At 34.6% G+C, this 6,000-nt stretch overlaps 1 pseudogene; it reads right to left on the bottom strand.

Annotated features, from left to right (window-relative positions):
* Positions 1-2,382: 2,382 nt before the first annotated feature.
* On the bottom strand, positions 2,383-3,619 carry LOC121175020 (zingipain-2-like; annotated as a pseudogene).
* Positions 3,620-6,000: the final 2,381 nt, after the last annotated feature.

Genomic DNA, 6,000 nt, shown 5'->3' with positions numbered 1-6,000 from the left:
AAATGCCTCTTCCAACACCCTTGCCCGATTTTCATTCGAAGGAGTATAAACTGTATAATATCCATACTTAGGCCCCTTCTGTGATTTCTTAATTTCTTGTCTTGGTTGGGCCTGAAATGATCTTTCCTACTTGACTTTTCTTCTATTCTCCCGATCTCATCTTGTTGCAAAACTCGGATAACTCCTCTATTTGAATATATCCAACAGCCTTAGCCCGCAACTCGTTCATGCTTCCAGGTCGTTTCTTTCATAAGCTGTCTACAAATTATCCTGACTTCAAGGCAGTTATCATAGAATGTAGGGCTAAACCAAGATATAGATCTCGGATTTTAACTGAAACTGTCGCAAATCTCTCCATGAATTTGCGTAGAGGTTCATCATTGACATGGTGTATGCTGCAAGTGCAACTGGTGTGGTCTGCTCGTTGCATACTATGCACCAAATCTCTAAGCAAGTGTTTCAAATGATACGATAGACCTCGATGGAAGCTCTATTTTCTTACATCTAAACACATCAAAGTTCCTTTTGAATTGGGTCTGAGTCAGTAAAATGAGAGAAGTCATGAATACCTTAGTCCATATTATCCCTCAAGTCACACGGTTTAAATATCTTGGGTCTGTAATACAAGATGATGGAGAAATTGAAGGGGATGTGAATCATCGCATTCAAGCAGGATGGATGAAATGGAGAAAAGCATCGGGGTGTTATGTGATGCAAAGGTACCGATCAAGCTAAAGGGAAAGTTTTATCAGACTGCGGTAAGACCGGCGATTTTGTACGGAACAGAATGTTGGGCGGTCAAGAGCCAACATGAGACTAAAGTAGGTGTAGCGGAGATGAGGATGTTGCGGTGGATGTGTGGTAAGACTCGACAGGATAAAATTAGAAACGAAGCTATTAGAGAGAGGGTTGGAGTAGCGCCTATTGTAGAGAAGATGGTGGAAAATAGACTTAGGTGGTTTGGGCATGTAGAGAGAAGACCGGTAGACTCTGTAGTGAGGATAGTAGACCAGATGGAGAGAAGGCAAACAATTCGAGGCAGAGGAAGACCCAAAAAGACTATAAGATAGGTTATCAAGAAGGATCTCGAACTTAATGATTTGGATAGAAGTATGGTACTTGATAGAACATTATGGCGGAAGTTGATCCATGTAGCCGACCCCACCTAGTGGGATAAGGCGTTGTTGTTGTTGTTGTTGTAAAAGGGATATAAAAAAACTGACTTAGCTTTTATTTTTCAAACATGCCAAATAAAGAAACTTGTTAGTGTTTCTTGGAAAGAAGTTTGTGCTCCCATTTCTTCAGGTGGATTGGGAATTAGGCCACTCAAAGATATAAATAAGGCTGTCATGCTTAATCTTTGTTGTATGATGTACACTTCTCATGAGACTTGGGCTCATTTTCTTAGAGATCGCTTTTTTCATGTCAGTATGTTGTTGAGGTTTGGCAATGGCTGAGTAGTGCATTGAAGGTTAGCTTAGACTTGTCATTGCCTATTAGCTTATTGTCTGCTTGTAAGCAAGACTTAAGCTCTCAGGTCTTGGATATGTAGTAGCTGCAGGGATTATTAATGTGATTTGGTTTCTTTGGCATAGCAGAAACCAAATTCGTTTTGAGAATGGTGTGGCTTCCAAAATAGCAATTCAGCTTAATGTATCTATGGCCGTTGCGCTTTCTAGAAATTTCTCCAAAGGAATGATTGCGATTGAATATGCATGAGTTTGGTATTCTTAAATTTTTTCATATTCTGAGACATGCTGGTAAAGCTGCTAACATTAAACAAGTCTCATGAATGGCTCCAGCTTCTGGTTGGATCAAGGTCAATACGGATGGAGCTGCGCAGGGCTCTCCGGGTGTTGCAGCAAGTGCAGGCTTGTTCAAAGATGATCAAGGGAGCTTCCTTGGAGGGTTTGGGTTTCACTTGGGAGTCTTTTCACCTTCACTGCTGAACTGATGGCAGTAGTCAAAGCCATTGATATAGCTAGACAACATCAGTGGAATAGTATTTGGTTGGAAAGTGATTCCACTTATAGGTTCAGGGTATGTAGCAGAGGTTTAATAATTTCTACTAATAACATAACTTGTAATTGGTTATTGTCAACATTCTATTGATCATTTAAAATGACGTTTAATCTCATTTTCTACTTGAGATCGATTAGACAAACCCTCTAGATATGTCTACAAAGGCAGTAAGTACTGCTTGTACAAGCATAAAGATAAAATTGAAGGAAAAGAGACACCAAGGCAAAGCTCAGATCATGCGTAGATGTAATAATATATCAAGTAAATTAGTGTTTGAAAAATCGAAAATATTACATGCACCGATGAGAATGCAAAATAAAGTAAATTTGAAACACAAATTATCGTTAGAAGGCTTAATTTCTAAGCAGTTGGGTACGAGGCATCCATGGCAATGCCACAAAGGCCTTCTTGGGCATCTATGCCTCGTTGCATTCTTATGTATCCTTCTTCACCCCATTGTGTGCCCCATGAGTTCTTCACTATCCAATACTCATGAGTACCATCATCAGTGGTACCATAACCAACAACAGTAACACCATGGTCTAGCTGAGTCCCACATTGTCCTGTGAAAACCCCACTTGAGTAGAATTGGAAACCAGATCCTCCAGCATCAATGGAAACCGACACTGGTTGGTTTGCAACTGCTTGCTGCAGTGCCTCCTCACTGTTAGCAGGTACTGTTTCATAGCCCTTTATTTGAGCTGCTGGAGAAGCCTCTTTGCTTGCATCACAAGTTCCATCAACTGCTGTGTAAGGGTAGTTTGCCTCACTGCTGATTCCACCATTTTTAATAATGAATTCAAACCCATCTTCCATGAGACCTCCATCACAACCATGATCCACGCTGTCGCAATCCACTAACTCTTGCTCTGAAAGGGACATTAGCATACCTGTACTTATCTGGTAGATACCTTCTGTTGCAGCAACTGTTGAAAATGCCAGCAGCTACCTGTTTAATTCATTTACAAATTAACCAATATTAATTAATGCCATCATGACAATGATATATACAAAAGAAAATAGTATCACTTTAATTTATGGTTCATTTTCTTTGTGTTAATCCAGGTGGTCTAGCTCAGATGATTGAGCAAGGTACGTGAGTTATTGTAAACTCCCTGGTACCTGTCTTTGATTCCTACTGATAAAAAAATAAATAAAAGTTCTCTGTTACTTGATTACCACATTGGCCTTGGTCCTTGACTGCAGTAACAGCTCCATTTTGCCTCCAATCCACTGCAGTAGGAATATCAGTAACGTTTCCATACTTGAATGGTGTTTGTGAATGTGATCCCTTGTATTTGTATCCATTATGGGAAGCCACAAATTCCTCATTGGTTTGGTCAGCTAGGTGATTGATGCTAAGCTTGTAAGGTTTGTTCCCGGCAGCATTGAAGGATTCAATGAATTCAACATTATCCTTGAATATCAGTAAACGTTTTTGCTTCTCTGCAGCATCCTTATATACCTTCCCATATTTCTTCATCCACTGCTCATGTCTTTCGGACATGGATGCCTCATGGAGGTTGCGGGACATTACTTGGGAAGTGCAGATTGAGAGAAGGAGCACAAGAGCTAAAATGTGCTGCTTTTTGCCCATGGAACCATGTCTTTTCTCAACAATGTATCAATCTTGATTAATAGTTTGTATATTGAGTTTTGTGTTTGGAAATTAGGTAATTGGTGTGCTCTGAATGCAATGTTTCGAATGGTATATATAGGAGTGAGAATTTTTTTAACCAGAATCAGAATGAAGTTTTGTTTTCTATCGGACGACCCCAACTATGTAAGTTTGCTGTGTAGAATATATATATCTCTTGCTTCTGTCTTAGAAATAAAAAGAGGGCTAACCAAGCGTGGGAATTTTGTTCCAAATATATTTATTTGAAGGTTAAATATTGACATTTGACTAATTTTTAGAAGACTTAATTGATAATAAGAAAAGAGAAACAAAACAAAAGAAGAAGAAAAGATGCACAGCTAGCTGATATTATAAAATTTGGCACTTAATTTAGTATAAGTATTTATCTGAGAGAGAGGTGTCGTTGCCTCTGCCTTGATGCCTCATCCTGTACTATTATACTATCTGTCTTCTATTATACTACTACTAATTAATGTGTTGCAATATTTGAGCAATCAAACAAATATTTTAACTTGCTAATTCAATTAGATGCAACATATTGTATCATTAGACTATTAGTAATGTGTTGTATTTTGAGTCTACTTTTGTCCTTCATAATATCAAAGAGTCTCACATTTGGATTACATGTACGAGGGAAATGTTAGTGTTAAGTATACCAGATACTTTATCGTTGCATCTTCATGTCGATTATAATCATTATTAATGTCATTCTATCATTTATAATACCAAATATATTTTGAAAAAACACAGTTGTCATCAATGTTATGTTATTAGGATCTTTTCTTTCAAGTATATTTTTTATCAAGAAAATTTAAACCCGTTATCTTGCTTAAAAGATTTCAGATCAAATTTACTTAGATAAAGAACTTGTTTGGTGTTAGAAATAATAATTTATAAGGATAATCCTAAAACTTTTTAAAATAAAAAAATAAAACTAAGCAACAGTATATTTCTTAAAACACTTTTTTCACCTTTTTTTGTTAAATACTAAAACTTATAAACATCTCATTCTCTATTTAATAGAGTTTACATGAGATTAATCCTAATAACTAAAAATACATTGAAAATGAGTTAATTGTTTTTATTTATTGTTAGTTGAATTATTGCTTTTAAGACGTGTGCAAAATGTAAGGTAAGTCACTTTTTTATATTTCTTTAATGTAATTATAAGATGTCAGTTCACCGATTAAGGTGTTCAATTCAAGGGTTTTTTATGGGTTTAGGTGTAAGAAAATATATCAAATGAATTTTGAGGACAAGTTCTAGGTTATTCTTTAGGTTGTCCCAACCTGGTCTAATATCGTTATATTTTTAATCAATTATGAATTTTGTCATAAAATTTTTTTTTAATTAATTCATTTTTTATTTTATATTCCTTTTATATTAAATCATACATGATATTTAAGGCTTAAATATTTATTTTTGTCTATAAATATGTCACTTTTCTTTTTTTTTCTTTTACTCCATTTTTTTCATTTTTCAGTTGTGTGATTCTTTTTTTTTTTAATTTTGATCTCTGTAAGTTTTTTTTTCCACTTTTAGTTTCCACAAGTTTCTTATTTTAGTCCCTATAATTTTTTTATTATTTTTAGTCTCTATAATATCACTATAAGCGTGACACTACTATTACTGTTGACGTTGCATCGATAGAATGACTTTTTTTTATGATAGGGCATTGATGATGACATTTTTTGCTCACATGGTGCACAATGATGTCATTGTTAACAAATTTTGTAACTATGACTCTTGATAGAGACTACAAATAAAAAAACATAAACTTAAAGGAACTAAGACTTGAAAAATAAAAATTATGCAAAGACAAAAAATAAAAAAGGATAAACTTATAATGACCAATTTCATACTTAAGCTTCCCAAATTTGACATAATATTCTAACTTAATTTCTTTTTTGGTGTGAGCTGAGGATATCTCCCTTCTCCAACCATAGTCCGAGACTAATTTCTTTTCAAATGTAGAGATAATTGAAGTGAGCTTTGAGTCTTCCAATAAAGTATTCTTCATATACTAATTTTGTCCCTAAATATAAGACTTGTTTTCTTTTTGTAAGACTCTTTTGAAGTTGTCTTTTATGTTAATTTTTTTTGTCTAAAAGACCCTTGATTATTTTATACTAAATGCTTTATGTATTAAATGAATTCTCTCTCTCTCTCTCTCTCTCTTGTAAGGATAGAAAAAATAGACTATCATACAATAATATTATAAATCTATAAAGAATTGGTATAAAGAATTTGAAGGGTAATTTTAAAAAAATATTATAAATCTATAAAGAATTTAATGTTACTAACTAAATTGACTAACTTTCTTGAAGGTTGTGAATTAC

This window comes from Glycine max, chromosome 6 (assembly GCF_000004515.6).
Source record: "Glycine max cultivar Williams 82 chromosome 6, Glycine_max_v4.0, whole genome shotgun sequence".
Classification (NCBI taxonomy): Eukaryota; Viridiplantae; Streptophyta; class Magnoliopsida; order Fabales; family Fabaceae; genus Glycine; species Glycine max.
The sequence above is the reverse complement of the archived record's forward strand: the minus strand, read 5'-3'. Positions and strand labels throughout refer to the sequence as shown.